The 17,879-nt window shown below is 59.0% G+C and overlaps 1 long non-coding RNA gene across 2 annotated transcripts; it reads left to right on the top strand.

Annotated features, from left to right (window-relative positions):
* Positions 1-1,035: 1,035 nt before the first annotated feature.
* LOC115858722 (uncharacterized) lies at positions 1,036-17,879 on the top strand. 2 transcript variants are annotated; one of them, XR_004041773.2, is made up of 3 exons: positions 1,036-1,081; positions 17,282-17,416; positions 17,508-17,879. It is a non-coding gene; the product is annotated as an uncharacterized lncRNA (long non-coding RNA). The 2 variants fall into 2 exon arrangements; XR_011377737.1 differs by lacking the exon at positions 1,036-1,081 and adding an exon at positions 9,618-9,757.

Below are 17,879 nucleotides of genomic sequence, written 5' to 3'. Positions count from 1 at the left end.
GGGGAGCATGATGGTTAGAGAGGGAAGCGTTGCCTCCCGCCCCCAATTATTCCTCCTCAGCACCCTGCCGCAGACCCACTGGCCACTGAGGCAGGGTGCCTCGACATGTGCCTGTCTGTGGGGAAGGCAGCATCCCTGGGGGCCCTGGAAGTACCTTGGGGGCCACATGGGTGGGGCCCAGGAGCCCCTCTGATTTGGGCACTGATGTCAAAGTGGCCAGTTTTCACCCCCAGGCTGGTGAGGCCACCTAGCGCAGTGCCTAGCACTTAGTAAGTGCTCAATAAACGGAGTTAATACTATCTATGTCCTCAGTGCGTTCTTAGGAGGGCTCTGCAGGGGACTGAGGCCCAGGCAGAGGGAGGCTGGGCAGGTAATGACAAGTACAAGAACAGGAAGGGACCCTAGGAGCAGCTAATCCACACCAAGCCCATTGAGAGACTTGCCCAAGGATGGGTCAGAAGCCAGAGAGGGGACCAGCGCTGTAATGAATGTCCCCGCCTCCCTGCCATGTCCACGGACTCTCCAGACCACCTCCTGCTGGTCTCCACAGGATGGCGCTCAGGTCCCTCAAGGCCTACATGTCCAAGACAAGTCCTTCAGCCACTGTCCCAGACCTGTTCTCACCTGTAGCTCTGACCATCACCCAGCCGGTGCCAGAAATCTGGGAGGCCCATTCGACTCTCCCTTCTCCACCCCGGGCCTGATTCATCACCAAGTCCAAGGCAGAAACCCACACTCCACCCACCCATCAGCCTCAGGCCCTGCTGTTCTCCCCTCCATGTTTGTGCTAATGCGGTCCCCAGGCCCGCCCTTTCCTCTTCTCTGCTCCTTGCTCACCCCCTCCGACTTGACCCTGGGCGCTCAGGGAGGTCGAGGAATGGTGGGCGGGCAGGGATCCTGGGGCACGCAGGACTCCTCCTTCTGGCCTGGTGCCTGGATTGGGTCCCTGTGCCCTGCCTGTCCCACAATGGTCAGCTGGGGGCGCTAGTGCGCCACGGAATATTTTCACGCCGGCTGCGAGTGGGGGCGGGGAGACGCTGGAGCCTCTCTGGGTGGCGGCGGGGCTGGTGCAGCCGGTCTGGTTGGTCTGCATGTGGACAGTGGGGGCGGAAGCGGGGGCGGGTTTGAGGTGCGTGGGTGCGTTCCGCGGTGCTGGGTTGACACTTGGAATGTGAGGGGTGGGGCGGGGCATCAGTCGCTTACGGGCTGTGGAGGAGCCCTGGGGTACTGGCTGCTCCCCCAGGCCCGGGGACCCCGCTGTCGGGTTTCAACGATTTAGGTGAAAGTCTGGCCTCGGCTCTGCCACCCTCCTGGCCCTTCCCCCGGGGACCCTACTCACACCCACTTGTGGCAAGTCTTTAGTTCTTTGGAGGGTGGGCTTTGAGATCTAATTCCCACTCTGCCACGTAGGCAGTCCCTTACCTTGTTGTAGCCTCAGTGTCCCAGTAAGTAAAATGGGGACAGTAACATCAATGTCACAAAACTGTCGTGACAACTGGAGCTCCAGGTGGGAAGCGCTAGCCCCCAGCTGCCACCCAGTGGCCTGAAGCCGGGTGGGGAGGGATGGAGGTGTCAGACAAGACCACCGTGAAATCACAGCCCCATCTCCTCCAAGAGGAGTCCCCTTCCGGGAAGCCCAGGCCCAGACCACTGTGCTCAGTCTCTGAGGGCACGTCCACCTCCCCTGTCCTGCAGCTTTGTGCTGGGTCTTTGCCACCCCTGATCTCCTGCTTCCCAAGGGCACAGAGCATCCGGCCACAGCTTTCCGTCCCTGGCGAGGCAGGCAGGAGATGGGCCTGCTTGAGAGGAGTCCTGGCTGCCTTTGAGCTGGTGCTTGAGGGACAGATAGGGTTTGCTTCCTGTCTGGAAGTGGAGGGGGGGCTCTCCAGGCTGTGGGGCAGCTGAGCAAAGCCAGGAGGCTGACACCGCATGGCCTCTCTGGAGAGCGTAAGGGGCCAGCGTGGCCCGGGCAGGGGCAGGTGGAGAGCAGCAGGGGTCTGGATGCTGGGATGGGTGGGTTGACACTCTGTGGGAGTCCTGGCGTGAATTCCACGGGCAGCAGGGGAGCTGTGGGGAGACTCTGGGTAGCCCGGACCCCCGGGCGAGGGAGGGCTGGGTCCCTCTGCTGAGCACGGGAAGGGCAGGGTCAGAGCCAGTGAGGGCAGCAGGGGTGGTAAAGAGTGGGCGCCAGGCCAGAGGCGCCTGGGCCCAGACCTGGCTGGAGCCCGGAGGGACGGAGGGGAGAAGACCCTTCTCCCCTTGGACTGCGTTATAGGGAAGCAGGTTGGATGGCTGCAAGAGCTTCCAGGGCCGAGGTCTGGGGAGGCCCTGTCCCGGGGGGCCTGGTCCTGCCTTCCCCATCCCTGAGTCCCCTGCGTCTTCTAGCTCCCACTGCTTCCAGAGGCCCCGCACGCTCATCCAGGCTTCTGGAGCGAGCCCTGGACCGGCTGAGGCCTGACGTGGGGCAAGGAATTTACCCCCGAACCCTCCTAGGTGAGGTGTGATGCGTTACGACCTCTCAGGGTCTCCCTTGCCCACTGTGGTGGGGGGCGTGGAGCCGCAGCTCCTGACGGGCCCACTCAGGGCCAGGTCTTCTGACAGGGAGTGGCAGGCTAAGGAAAGGACCCACTCAGGATCATGCTGCCACCATGGGTGCAGGGTCTCTGGGGTGCAGGGCTGAGTGGCTGAGAGAAGGCTGTGGCGGCCTGAGGGGTTCGGGGTGCTTGGGCCTGCTTGAGAGACGTCCTGGGGAGTCTTGTGACAGGAACTGCAGCATGAAGGCCTCAGGCTGGAGCTGAGGGAGAGACCTCATCTGGCCGCAGCAGCGACCTTGGAGTCTGGGAGGTGCTGAGTGCGCTTGTTTACCGGGTGGCAGGTCCTGGCTTGCTGGGAATGCGGCCTGGGCCTGGGGGCAGGAGGTGGCGGCTGATACCAGCCAGGCATCCCTGCTCCCTCTCCCCCCGACTGCAGAGGGAGGGCCTCGAACTCAGCCTACTGGGCCTATAGACCAGGGACAGGGGGTAGGGGTGCTGGCACAAGTCTCAGGGGCCTGGGTTTGACTCCCTTCCCCGAGGTGTGGGTACCCCAGGGTCTGGGGTAGAGGAGTGGGCTGGGGGCTGTACTGCGGTGGGTTTCTGGGCCGGGTGGGCACAGTGAGCCCTTGGACTGCTCTGAGCAGAGCCCCCACTTCAGCTGGGAGGACAGGCGTGCTAGGGCAGGCCCAGAGTCTGAATGACGCCCTCCCCACCCCACACAAGTCCTCACATGGGGCCACTGGGTGCAGGGCTCACGGTACTGGCAGAGTGCTTGCCGTTCTTACTGGGGGCACGTCCTGTCCACAGCCCCTGCCCTTTTACCTCGACTCCCAGCCTGGGCATGTGGGACCTGACCCACTACCCTGGACGTATGCCCCACCTGACACTCCAGGGCTCAGCAGGGGTCTCTGATTGTCAGAAAATGGACACAGGGTGGGCTTAATGGGGGCGGGTGGGGTGGAAGTGGGCTTGTGGGGAGGTTGGGGTTTGGGGAGCTTGGGGTAGGGTCGGTGGTGAGAGTAGAGACAGGGCGTGGGGTGCTACTGGGATGTGGAATACGGGTTAGGATTAAGGGAGGGCCTGGGAAGGCAGAGTTTGGAGGAATGTTGTAGGTTTGGGGCTGCAGTTGGGCTGACATTGGAATTTCGGGCAAAAGTCTGAGAGTGGGTGCAGGTCAGAGCCGGGGTTTGGGATGGGATTGCTTTAGGGCTGAGTTTTGCAAAGGGGGTAAGTTTTGGGCATAGGGAAGCACCCAGGTTTGGAGTGAAGTTGATTGGGGGTAAGGTTGGGTACGGGTCACACCTGGCCTTAGGGTTGGGGTAAGCGCAGTGTCAATCCGGCCATGGGTCCAGGGTGGGGGTGGGGCAAGCCCGGGTGAGCGTCGCGCACAGTTTGGGGTTACTTTGGGCTGCGTTGGGGTCGGGCATGGTCGCAGCTGGTTGAGGGTTTTAGGGATTTGGTTGTCTGCCCTGTGGTGTCCTGCTGGGTCTGTCCTCTCCCTTTCCGGTGAACTGCGCTCGGCTAAGGCCTCGGCTGGAGACTCCAGGTGGTGGCAGGACCTCCTCCACCGTCTGTGCTCAGGCGGGGGCCCAAGGAGGTGGCATTCTGCAGCTGAGCCCCAGACTCTCTAGGGCCTGGGTATTAGCTGAAGCAGGGGCCCCATGCCACACTGGGCTGGCCTGGGGTTTGGGGCTCCTCCCTGCCCGTGAAGGCCACCCACCTGCTCCCTGCCCTCCTGCCTGGGCGTCTTCTCTCACTCTGGACACTTGTCTGGGAACCTCTGTTCCTTCTTTGAGCCACTGGTGGTCGGGGAGATGCAGGGTCTTATCACGGTGAGCCCTGGCCCCTTTTCTGACCACCCTGACTCCCAGGCTAAGGTGGGGAAACCACTCCTCACCTGGCCTTAACCAGAGTGGTCGTTGGAAGGCCTGGCCATCTCACCTTGTCACAATTCCCACACATTTCAGGGCCAGACTTGGGATCCCAGGGTCAGGCCTGTGACTCTGCTGCCTGGGGTGAGTGAAGTCTGGCGGCCCAGAGGTGGGCTGATGGTCCTGGTCTAGACCTGAGACCTGTCTGTGAGTCAGCTGCGCCCAGGCGTGCCCCTAACCCTAACCCCTGACCCCAAGCCCCCTCCCTCCCTCATCAGCGGGAGAGGCTGCCTCTGCTCTCCACTGCAGATCCCTTGGGGTGGGGCCCGCTGGGAGGCATGTGGGTACCTGGCTGGGTGTGTTTGCGTGTGACTCATCCTGGATGCCAAGGCTCTGAGTTGGTGGCTTTGTTCTCCCACTGGCTGGGTAGGGTCCGTGCCATAGCCCCGAGTCACCAGGGTGTGGCCCAGCGGGCCTGGTGGCACTTTGGACACACAGATGGCACTGGGGCCAGGACATGCCGACCTGGGGGGCGGAGGGCCCTGCCTGGCATGGGCCCTGTCCTCAGTGCTTTCTCCCCGGTGGTGCTGTGAGCCCCTCCTGAGGTGCTCCTCGGTGACCAAGTGCCCTGTAGCCCTGGGGCTCCGTCCGGTTAGGGCCTGGAGGGGCTGAAGTGGTTTGGTGTCCGCAGACACAGCCAGAGACCCTGGGGAGCACACTGACCCTTCCTCAGCTGCCCAGTAAAGGCCATTGGCAGGCCATCATGTGCTACTATCCAAACTGTCAGCCCAGCGGGCCCTTAAAACAACTCCGGGAGGAGGAAACCATCACTCCCACTTTACAGAGACAAAACCGGGGATTAGAGAGGCTCATAGATGCCCAAAGTCACAGAGCTAGTGAGAGGCCAGCCGGCCTTAAGGCCCCTCATCGGGTGTTCAGTGGGGCCTGCCCTGTGCCGGGTGTGGGACATCAGTGATGGGGGCCTGGCCCCGGTCCTCCACTTCCGTCCAGTTTGTCACTGGGACCCCCGGACGCCACTCCTCACTCAGAGTCAGGCAGGGGCCCCACAGGGCCCGGTGAGTGAGCAGCCCTGTTGCCCCTCCCAGCCACCGGCCCTGGGTCCTGCATCCCTCCATGCCTCCGAAGATGCAGACAGACATGGCCCTGCTGGACTCCCGGGCCGTGCCCAGCCTGCTTCCTCTGGGCAAGAGGCAGGAGGCCCTGGGCCCCTGATGGGCAGCTCCCTCCTTGGGGAACCAGGCCTCACTGCCCTCAGGGAAGGATAGAAAGTGCAGTTCCCACACAGCCACCAACCTCCCGCCTCCTGCCCCCCACCTCCCCCTGCAGGTGCTGTGTGTGTGTCTGGGTGTGAGTGCGAGAGGGCAGGAGAGCCAGACTGGCTGTAAGTCAGAGGTGAGGGGGAAGCAGTGCAGGTTAAGTGCAGGTAGACAACCCCTTCCCCCCCGGAGGGGCGAGGGTGGGAACCCAGGGATCGTGGTTCCCAGGCCAGGCTTGGGTCCTCAGACGTGCCTGCATGCTGTCTGGCTCTCTGACAGGCCAGGGGGCTGCTTGGGACCTGCTGCTCCCAGGGAGGGCTGTTCAGGTGTCCTTGGGTGGGTGAGTAGGCACGGCTCCAAGAACAAGCCTCAACTCCTCCACCCACAGCCCCACCTAGTTCGGTCAGAAGCTGTTTGAGGGAGAAGAGGAAGTACCTTACAAGGTAACAAATGCTGTCTGCCTGGTGGAGGCCAGGCTACCTCCCTGCTTCCGGGCCTCCCCGCCCTTCTCAGGAAGAAGCTGGCTTCTGCGGTATCCCAGTCCTGGCCTTGAGCCCAACAGTGCCCCCCTGGCCTCCATGGAGACACTGACACCTTCCCCAGACCCGGGTAAGGGCGGCTGGAGTCGGGGAGGCCTGGCCCTCCCCTCCTGGCAGGCAGAAAAGGCAGTCAGGGCTCAGAGACGGAGCTCACTGCTGTGTGACCTTGGCTAAGCGAGCTCTCCTTTCCAAGTGTCAGTTTCCTCCTCTGCACATTTAGGGAGGTGGGCTAGGGGTCGTGAATTCCCCCAAGGATCTTAAGCCCCATGGAGCGTCCCTTCACTTATAGACTCTTAACAGGCCAAGGCCACACCGCACAGCCCTGGCTCCCTTCTCCAAGCCCAGGAGACTTTGCTGGGCTCCCTTGGCAAGGGTCGCCCTCTCTGTTCAAGGGAGCTGGGGTCGCAGGGCAGTTCTCCTGGTCAGTTCTCCAGGTGGGGCGGTCTGGCTCAGCCTGCCTAATTCCCAGCGAGGAGACGGCCTGAGGAAGCAGGTGCCCCCTCCTTAGACCCGTCTCCCTGTCTGTAAAGCTCGCATCTCCAGCTCCCGACCAGCACCTCCCTTGAGAAGCAGCCCTTCCCTGGAAGCCCCCAGCCTACCCCCTGGCCATACTCTCCCCAGCCCTTGAGTGCAATGTGCTTTGTATCTTTCTGTGCTGGTCATCCTGTGTGCGCCAGATGCACCATCTTGGAATTTCACCCTGGAGATGAAAGGTGGGAGCGCCGACTCCATGCTCCCAGGGCAGTTTTCCAGCATTATCTCATTTGACCCTAGCAACAGCCCCTCTGCCAGGACACTTCGGCAAGTGAGTTCAACAGAGAGGTTACACAGCTTGGTTGGGGCAGAGTCTGGAGGCAGCCCCTGCTCTGGCCCTGGCCCCCTTGTGGGCGCGGTGAAGGAAGGGAGTGTGTCTTCCTGTTGGTCCTAGAACAGTCGGAGCTGGGAGTATCCTTGGATATTATCTAGTTCAGTCCCTCACTGTGCAGCTTGCGGAACTGAGGCCCAGAGCCGGGACTAGAGCCCGGGACTGCTGACCCCCAGCCCCGCCCCACTTCCTGGGCACAGGCTGTGCGCTCTCCCCACTCCCTCCCCGTATGGCTGGGCCTGGGCCTGGGGGTGCATTGGGTTTTGTGCTGGCGAATGCATCTTGGTGGCCCAGCTGGGAGAGGACAGGGTGAGGGCCAGGTCCCAAGCCTGTGCTGGGAGCGGGCGGGTCTGTGCTCCTGCATCAGAACAGAGGGTGGAGGGAGAGAGAGAGAGAGGCCTGGGGCAGGGCTTCTCCATCAGTGATTGCACAGAGGTTTTCCAGGAAGCTGACGAAGTAACTTCTGCGTGTGAAGAAAACAAGGCCAGACATGTGAGAATGGCTGAACTTTGCTGTCCTATTCCCAGCCTCCCCTGCGTGGAGCGGCACTGAGAGATCTTCCCCCAGCCCTCTACCTTGGTGTAGAAAGGACCCTCCTGAAGCCCCTTGGTGACACCCCTTCTTGAAAGCCCTGGGGATCAGGGAACCCCTCAGTCTCTTGCCAGTTTGGAATTCAGACAGTTCTAGCAGGAAGTTCTGCCTGGTGCCTGGCTCTGGTCTCTTCTGCTGTGTGTTTAACCCCCTCTTTTCTTGTCCTGTCCGCTGGAGGATGTGACTGTCCGGTGCTCAGGCCACAGTAAGTTGGAGGTCAGGACTGCAGATGCTCTCTCCTGTCCTCCACCTGTGGGGTTTGGGGAAACCCGAGGCTCCGTTCTGAATCCCCACAGGGAGGCCCTTCTCCTTGCCCCTCCCCAGCCAGCTGGCCTTGCCCTCGCCTTTCACACCTTGTGTGTGCTCCCCTCTCCTGGAAGAGAACCTGCTGCCTCAGGTTCTGTCCTTGCCTCTGCATCTGAGCTGGTTGCCAGCATCTTCTCTGCGTCCCACAGCAGCCTGTCTTTCCAATGCCTTGGGCAGTGCCTGTCACCAGTCGGTGCTCAATAAGTGTTACGAGCTTGTTAAGGGCAGCTCTTCAAGTACATGCTGAAAACCATGGTCAGCTGACTCTTCCTGATTTTACAGATGGGAAACTCCAGGGTAGACCCTGTAGGTCCAACCCATGGGGACCTTTGGCTCATAGAGCTCTAATGGGGGATTCTGAACACATGTGAACTTGGACTAGCTTTCTCTTCTGGCCTGTATGCAGGTGCCAGGCCCTGAAGAGGGTTAGGGGGCAGAGGAGACTGCCAGGCCTGTTCACAGATCATCACCCCCTCCTGTTATGGACTCCTCTGGGCCTGGACCAGGATCTATCAGGAAGTTCTAGAAGCCAGGAAGGCCAGGGCGTGGGAGGCAGAGGGCACGGTTCCTCCCAGGTCCTGGACTCAAAGGGGGGCTGAGAGCAGGGTCACAATCTGTGAACAGCTGTTCATGCATTTAGTGAGCACTTACTGTATACAAAACCCCACATTTGTATGGGGTCTGACGTGGCCTTAGAAATGACCTCTTCCCGCAGCTCAGAAACCTGAGGCGTAGAGAGGGTCCTGTGCTGCCCTGGGTCGCACAGCGGTGCATAGTGGCTGGGACTAGAGTCTCTGTTCCTTCCCCAGCACCTGCTGCCCACAGAGCTGCCTGAGGATGGGGCACAGTGGCGGCGGAGGGGGCTTCAGCGGAGGGAAGGACAGGCAGTGCTCAATGTTCTGAAGCACAGCTGCCAGCGCAGGGCGGTGGTGGGCGGATAGGAAAGCCACATGAGCCCAGACCTGGGAACATGGAGTTACTGACAGTCACAAAATGTGTGTATGTGTGTGTGTGGCAGGGGCGGTGCAGCATTTGTTCTGGGCAGGCTTGTTAAATGTATGATGTTTATAAAGCAGGAAGAACAGTGTTCGCCCATAGTAATTGCTACATAAGCATTTTGCTGTTGGTATTTGAGGGGTCTTAGAGCAGGCAGGCAAAGACTGGGTGGACATTCCCGGCTGGGTTGTAGGCAGGAGGAGGGGTGGCCATCAAGGGTAGCATGACAGGTGTGCTTGGAGGGTGTGTGAGCAGCTCGGAGTCAGGAAGAGGGGGCTCCAGCTCTGCCCACTTTCTGGGCAAGGGGAGTCCAGAAACTGGAGGCCACTTCTGCAGCCTGGCTGCGGGGTGTGCAGAGGGTGTCGCTGGTGTGGCCTAGGGGGTGTTGGGTGTTGCCGGGCTAGCTGAGAGGCTTGGCAGATCAAAGACGGTAGAAGGCAAGGCCTCTCTACCAGGCTCTGGCTTTCCCTTCTGCAGGACCCCCAGCAGGAAGTGTTTGATGAGTGACTGATCGGGGTAGTGGGACCCGAGAGGCGGTGCCTTCTCCCGGACCTGCATCCACCTGCGGCGGCCGCCAGGGGGCGGGGCCCGACCGGCTTTGGGAAGCTTCTCCTCCCCTGCCCCGGGCGGGGCGCCCCTGAAGGCGGCGGGGCTCAGATGTGGCGTCGCCGCCCGCGTCGCGTCCCGTCCGGTCCGGGCGGCCCCGAGCCGCCTCCCTGCCCAGACACGCCGACCCGCGGGCGGGCGGACACCGGTTGTCGGCGCCACGAGAACAGAGGTTTCGGAGCCCCTCCCCGGTACCTGGCGCCACACCGGGTCCTGTCCCCGTCGGGCGCCGTGGGGGTGGGCGTGGAACGGTGCGGGAGACACAGATCCCGAGTTCCTGAGTTTCTGGGCCCAGGGGACACCCCCCCGCCCGCAGCGGCATGACACACCTGCTCTGATGGTGGGTGGCTAGGGCCCTGGGCCACCCCTCTCCGGTGGCCTCCCCCTTGTCCTGCTGGAGGCAGCCAGAGCCGTGCTGGAGCCCCGGCTCTGGCCTCAGTTTGCTCATCTGTAAACGAGAGCGATGACCCGACCTCCCAGTACTGTCGTGAGCGCTGACCCATAGGAGAGGCTCATGGACAGTGGCCCGGGACAGTGCTAAAGAACGTCGCTGCCCACCTCCCCAGTCAGACTGGCAAGACTCCCCAGGGAGGGGCCTCGTGGTCGCCTGCACCCCATCCCGTCCCAGAGGGGCCGGCTCTGGCAGTGTGGGGTGGAGGAAGCAGGGAGAGCACAGATCCCATTGCCAGTTGACAGATGGGTAAACTGAGGCTCAACTTCCCCCCATGAGTCAGGACCAGACACAGAGCCCCCAATTCCCAGTCCAGCGCTCTTTTTCCGTTTTCTTATCTCCACATTTTTTGGGGTTTACAACTGCAGGGCCGCAGTGGTGGAGAGGGCATGGGTCTCAGAATATGTTGAGGATTCCCCTTTCTACACCCAGGCCTGTTTGTGGTCACACCAGTGACCCCTTCATTCTGGCATGCTCTAGGCCCCTGGAGTTCCAGAAGGGAGCCTGTCTGGGCACTGATACTCCTGTCAGCCCTAAGGCTGGGCCCTGCGAAGAAGCCTCCTGAAGCCTGCTCCTCGCAGCTGACTTGGGGGTGTGCATCTCTTTCTCTTTCTACCCAACCAGTTAGGCAGTCCCAGGACACAGAGCAAAGCTCTGAGTGGGAGATTTGCTAGAGCCCCGGCTGTCTCCAAAGAGGGTGGCAAGGCGTCAGGAGGCCCAGCTCCACGGCGGGCCTAGGGCAAGGCCCCTCCTCTCTCTGGGCCTCAGTCTCTCCATCTGTAAAATAAGGTGGTTGGCTACACTTCTGCGGCTGGGTGTCACCCCTGGGATGCCTGTGCTACTGTCATACAACCCTACACCTGAGGTGTGAGGTGGCCCTGACCTGTTTTGAAGGGACCTGGAAGGAGAAGGGCCTGGGTGGGTTGCACCCGCTACCTTTGGGCCAGTTTACCAAAGAAAGGGGCTCTTCCTGTCTGCAGTATGGCAGTATGTACGCCACTGTCACTGTATGGAGTGTGGCAGTGGTTCCTGCCAGGTTCTCCCTGCCCACCTGGGGGTGAAGACAGGCAAGGGGAAGAGTCCTAGTCATCCCTTTGGGGCCTGATAGTTTGGGGGCTTGGTGATGGAAAGGCACACTTTCAAGGGGTGACCTGCTGTGTGGTCTGCAGAGCCGGCCTATGAGCCCAGCTTGTTCTCTGCTCTGGACCCAGGTGACGGAGCTCCTCTCCCTACCGGCCCCGGGCACTAGGGTGGCCATGGGAGTGGCCTGGGGGTCAGGGTTTTGTGAGGGGACTTAGAGTCCTTGGCAAAGGAGCTCACAGGGATACTGGCCAGCTTCCTTTCCCCAGGAGGCCAAGGGGGGGCATGTGTGTGTGTGTGTGGGGGGGGGCAGGGCCTGCCACCTCTCACCCCACCAGGGGTATAGTCTCAGCAGCCTTGGGCTTGTGAGGAGATGGAGAGGGGGTGTCAGGCAAGCTGGAGAGCCCCAAGGGGGACCCCAGGCTCCCTCTGTGTCAGGGAGGGCCCCTGCAGCACCCCTAGCTCACTGTGGGCAGGGCAAAGCCTATGGTGGGTTGGAGGGTGAGTGGCTCCCTAAATCCTCCATTTTGTACCCAAACTGTCTGTGGCCAAGAGGAAGAGGGAAGGCAGCAGGAATGCAGGAATGAATCCTGGGCAGGCCCTGTCCCAACAGGCTGGGGTGGGAGGGCCAGGCTCCCGTGTGGGCCCACGCCCTCCTCAGCACAGCTCGTCGCTAGGCAGCCCGCACAAACAGCAGGAACACAGAGCAGCCCCGCGTGTGTGCACGCGTATGTGCCTGTGCTGGGGGCCTCCTTGCCTCAATCCCTAGATGGGAACCCTTCTGGTTACCCTATAGTCACTGTCCCACGCAGGCCTGAGGATGGGGGTCTGTCTGCTGCCACTGCTGAGCGCTTACTATGTGTCGGGCCTGATCCATTCATTAGCTCCTTTCACCCTTACAACCCGATAGACAGGCCCCCTTATTACCCACTTTATGGACAGAGATACTGAGGCTTTGAGAAGCTGCACACACAAAAGATCACAGAGCAAGAGAGTGGGAAGCCAAGCCAGAGTGCAAACTGAGGTCTCTCTGTCTCCAGAGTCTAGTTCTCCTCCAGGCACGTGTAGATGTGTGTGCACATGAGTATCGGCTGAGGGCTGTGTGTGTACCCAAGTGTGCAGTTGTGGGCTTCGATGGCAGACCTGTATCAGTCTGTGTTTATCTAAGGACGCCTGCTTGTAGGTGTGGATACCTGGGCCCAGGCATGGAGGTGTGCATGCAACGCTCGTGTGTGAGCACGTGACTCACATAAGTACCCACGGGCATATCTGTGCACATGTGTTCACACATACGGCACCTGAGTGCACACGTGTGCACACGTGCACATGCTGTGTACATGCGTTCACGTGTGCACACCGCTGTGAGCCTGTGCGTATGTCGTCCTCTCCAAAGGCTGACCTTGCCCTGCTGCTCACCCACCTCCTGTCCCCTTCTCAAGCTCCTGACTCAGTGCCAAGATGGGCTGTGCGACGGCCTTGCTGATGGCGCTGGGACTTCTGAGGATTTGGAAGGAAAGCCGTTTTGGGGGGGGATAGGATTGGCAAGGGGTTGGACAAGAGGAAGACGCAGGGGATAAGAGGGATTAAGCCTGGGGGTGGGGGTCAGCCTGGGTTTTCTTCAGTCCCAGGCAGGGGCAGAGGACCCTCTGCGGTCTGGAGCCGGGAGCCTCGGTCCTGCCCCACCCCCTGGCGTTCTCTATCCACCTCTCTCAAGGCTCAGACCCCCAATACCCCGGAAAATGCTCCCGGGAGCCTGCAGGAGAGTCCCAGGGCCGGGAGGATGCATCTGTGACGTCTGTGCCCTGTCCCCTTACTGTGTGTGGCAGGCAATCCCCCCTCAATCCAAGATGGGACTCCCCTGTGGTTCCTGGGTGTCGGGGAACTTCCCATTGCACCGCCCCTTTGCACCGACGCCCTCGGGCTCCTGCTGGCCGTGGACGTGCAGGCGGAGCAGCGGTCGGCTGGGGGCGCTCGGGGCCCGCTGATGGAGATGCGAGGCAGGTCCGCCGGGATGGGAACCGGCCGGGCGGGGGTGAAACACAGGTACAGTCCCACCAGCAGGGCGGGTGGAGGTGGGATCCGGAGGACCGACCTTGCGCCAGGAGGGCCAGATACCCAGTGGGACAGAAATACACCCTCTCCACGGAGGGTCAGACTCCCACCCCCCCACCCATAGACTCACAGACCCTCAGAGGGACAGGCAAAGGGACGCCCCCTCCCCCTCTGGAGCCTTCTGGGCTGGTGTTCGAGGGCCCTGGGCGAGCCAGAGGGAGCTGGGCGTGACCCACTGGCCTGACAGGGTGTGCTGGGCCTCTGTGGCAGTGAGAAGGGGCCGAGGGCCCTGCAGTCAGACAGATTTGCCGACTGATTCCCGTTCGGCCTTGGGTGACCCTGGGCAAGGCACTCAAGCTCTCCTGAAAAGGGGGCGATGTCGGCTGGGTGCCCAGCACCGTCCTCGACCACACCTTGGCCGTGGGGCCTGTTGCAAGTTTCCGGGGGTTCCCTCACGGCACGTCTGCTCATTTCTTCCCCAGATCTTTAATGAGCACCCGCTGAACGCCAGGCCCTTTTGTGAGACCCTCTGGGTGCAGTGATGAGCACGTCACACAAGGGGCACCTGCCTCCAGGAGCTTAGGTTCTAATGGGGGCAGGTGTCCTACGGCTTGTCCTCTGATTCTCCAAAATGGAAATTACAGGGTAAAGGAAAGGCTGGCAGAGAAGGCTCTTTCTCTCTCTTATTTCTTGTCAAATACTGGGCTGGGAAAATTCCAGATTTAACTGTTCTGCTCTGGTCCTCTGCCTCTTACCACAGAAGTCAGGATCTGACTCTCCATCCCGAACACTCCGTCTCACTCAGTTGAAGCTGGAGTCCAGTAATGCCCATGAGGCCGGGCACAGCCTGGCCCCCAGCTTGACCAGTTTCCTCCCATTCTCCCCCTTGTCCCTCCACTGCTGCTGCTACACTGGCCTCCTTGCAGGTCCTCAAACGTGCCAGGCAGGGTCCTGCCTCAGGGCCTTTGCCCTTGCTGTTTCCTCTGCTAGAATGCTCTTCCCCAAGCATCCAAGCGGCTCTCTGCTTCACCCCTGTCTGGGCTTTGATGAAATGTCTCCTTCTCAGTGAGGCTCTCCCTGACCTCCTATGACTCCCCCCACCCCCAATATTCCCTATGCACACTGCGACTAAAGTTTTCTCCATACCACTTATTATTGCCGTCTGGCCAACTGTATCTTTTATAACATGTTTCTTTCTCATCTGTCTCTCCCCATGAGAAAGTAAACTCCATGTGAGCAGGGCTTTGGGCACATTTGTTCGTGCTCTCTCCCCAGAGCCTGCAACATGCCTGCTGAACTGCAGGCGTCAATAAATATTTGTCAAGTGAATGCTGAGTGCTGGCTCTGAGTGGCACGCATCCCTTGGTGATGGGGGCTGATGACAGGGGGGTCCCTGACTTTTAGGCCTCAGCTGGGCCGCAGCTGCCGTAAACCTGTCAAGGGCTGGAGGCCTGGGGGCGGGGAGGAGGAGACGGCAGGAGTGTTCTGGTTGTTTTTGCTCTCTTCGGGACAGAAGTTGAGTGGCTACGGTAATATCCACCAAACTCTTGTGCCTTAGTTAGGAGAGGGAGAGGCAGGTTTCTCCCTTTGAAAAAAATTATTATCGTACAAAAATATACCAATCAAAGTGGGGGAGGTGTTGCTTCTCTCTCATTCCTCCCTACTTCCTCCCTTTCTTTCTTTCTCTCTCTCTCTCTCCCTTTCTCTTCCTTTCTTTTTTCTTTCTTTCTCTCTCTCCTTTTCCCTCAACTACCCGCCCCATCTCTAAAAACCACCAATCTGTTCTCTGTTTCTGTAAGTCTGCTTTTCTCGGATTCCTCATGTAAGTGAGATCATACAGTATTTGCCTTTCTCTGTCTGACTTCTTTCACTTAGCATAATATCCTCAAGGTCCATCCATGTCGTCGCAAGTGGCAAGATTTCCTTCTTTTTATGGCTAAGTAGTGTATATACCACAACTTTATCCACGCAGCCATAGTTGGATACTTAGGTTATTTCCATATCTTGGCTGCAATAAAGATGGGACTGCAGATATCTCTTCAAGATAGTGATTTTGTTTTCTTCAGATAAATACCCAGAAGTGGATCATAGGGTAGTTCTATTTTTAACTTTTGGAGGAACTTCCATACTGTTTTCCACCAATTTACACCAATTTACATTCCCACCAGCAGTGCACAAGTTTCCCTTTTCTCCACACCCTCGCCAACACTTGTTACCTCTTGTCTTTCTGATGACAGCCATTCAGACAGGTGTGAGATGATATCGCATTGTGGTTTTGATTTGCATTTCCGTGATGATGAGTGACGTTGAGCATCTTTTCATGTGCCTGTTGGCCGTCTATATGTCTTCTTTGGAAAAATGTCTATTCAGTTCCTCTGCTCACTTTTAAATTGGATGATGATGATGATTATTATTATTAGTTATTTGCTAGTTTTAAAACGTTTTATTGGGGTATAGTTGATTTACAATGTTGTGTTAGTTTCAGGTGTACAGCAAAGTGAATCTGTTATACATATACATATATCCACGCCTTTTCAGGTTCTTTTCCCTTATAGGCCAGTACAGAGTAGAGTTCCCTGTGCTATACAGTAGGTCATTATTAGTTATTATTGCTATTTGCTATTGAGTTATATGTGTTCTTTACATAGTTTGGATATTAACCCCTTAACAAGGATATGATTTGCAAATATTTTCTCCCATTCCGTAGGTTGCCTTTTCATTTCGTTGATGGTTTCCTTTGCTGTGCAGAAACTTTTCAGTTTGATGTCGTCTCACTTGTTTATTCTTGGGAGATGTTTGTGTTTCTGAACAGAGGGTTCCAGCGGGGGTTCGCAGGGGTTACACATTCTCCACCAGGACGCACGTGCAGTACACCTTCTGGAAGCCCACATGGGCCTTGGCCATCTCGTCAGAATAATCACCCGGTCTTTAAGTCCCAACTGTTCCCAGTAGAAGGAAAATGTTTTACCCATCCATTCCCTGCCCCACGTGCAAGAACCAGCCCCCTGGGGACTCCTGGGTTTGGGTAAGGCCGCCTTTTCAGCCCTAGGGATGATGTCGCCTCAGTGTTTACTGATTTCTAGAATACCTCTGCTTTCCTCCTTTGTTCTTTACACCTTCAATACCCACACTTTCAGTTCCTTGCGTTGAATCCTCTCTGTTTGAAATGCCTAGCCTGGTTTCTCTTTTCCTGACCAGATCCCAGCTGATACATTAAAGAAGGGAAAATCAACAGACAGAGCAGGTTGCGCTGAATGCTCTGAAGAACACAGGACAGGGTAACCATGAAATAGGAAATAACAAGCAGTGTGCAGGTAGTGGGGGTGAGGGCTCTTCCACATGGGCAGGCCTCTCTGAGGAGGTGATGTTGGGTTGACAAATGAGAAGGCGCCACACCTGGGGGCTGAGTATTCCAGGTGGGATCAGGGTCTCTGAGGCCTGCGGGCCGCGGCAGCCTCTCTGTGGAAGGTACTGAGCCTGCTCCTGCGGGCGGGCGATGATCGGGGGCGTGGTGGTGGGGAGAGGAGATGGCTTAGTCTGTGGCCCCAGATTGAGGGCTCAGCCCCGGGAGCCTCTGAGCATTGAGGCCTGAGATTTGCGCTAAATGTGCGGGGATCTGGGTTATGGATTCAGCGCTGGGAACCGCATACCCCCTCCCTGCTTCCCGCCTCACCCTCCCCAGGGGAGCGGAAGCCTCTGCAGGCTCAGGTTCCTAAGACGTGCTGGTCTCGCCGCGGCCGGCAGAGGGCAGTGGTTGCCGAGGTGCGCGCAAGTCGGGCGGGCGCTGACCTTTCCCTAGCGGAATGTGGGCGGTCAGCTTCTGCCGGGAGCGGGACGGTTGGGCCCCTCCCCTTCCCTTCCCTCGTCTAATCCTCAGCCGCCCTCCAACACATCTCTGAGCCCCTGGCCTCTCCTTGCGGGTTTGGGGGGAGGGAGATGCGAGGGAGGCTGGGCAGATCTTGCCTAACCACTCCTGCCCAAGTTCCAACTCCATTGGGATAAGGGGAAAGGCTCCCACAGTTAGCATATTTGCTATATTGTTATTTTTAAGCGTTTAGCATGTACCAGGCACAGCGCTAAGTTCTTTTATCATGCATCATCTCTTCACACCAGATCTACGAGACAGGTACTCTGTCTCCCAGAGCTTGCCCAAGACCACACAGCCTGAACCAGGATTTGCTCTGCTGGCCGCTTCTCAATTCCTCTGACTGCGGCCTCCAAGGAGGGCGTGTTGCCCAGGGAACTGAGGTGAGTGTGCAGCGGGTGAGCAGAAGGGGACCATCAAGGTGCTGACCCTGAGGGATCTGTAGCAGTACTCATCTACTCCTTTATTTTGCAGATGAAGAAACAACTCCAGCGTTGCCCGAGGTCCCACGGGGATCAGTCACGTGGTCGGCCACAACAGAGGATTCCCCATGACAGGGGACCACGAGTTGGATCCTGGCCAGAAGCCAGAAGCCCCTTGAGGGCAAGGACCCCATTTTACCCCATTCCTCCCTGCTGTACCTAGCACAGGGCACAGCACATAGCGGGTGCTCGAAAAGTCCTTCACGAGTAAATCTTGCATCCCTCGGTAGCTGCAGTCACCTGCCGTTCTCGCCGTCGTTCATTTATTCAGCATTTAGTAAGCGCTGACTGTGTGCTTGGCACCCTACTGGGCGCTGGGACGCACAGTTGAATAAGGCACAGTGCCTGCCCCTGTTGGCTTATC

Source organism: Globicephala melas, chromosome 10 (genome assembly GCF_963455315.2).
Source record: "Globicephala melas chromosome 10, mGloMel1.2, whole genome shotgun sequence".
NCBI lineage: Eukaryota > Metazoa > Chordata > Mammalia > Artiodactyla > Delphinidae > Globicephala > Globicephala melas.
This window is presented reverse-complemented; position numbering and strand designations above follow the sequence as displayed.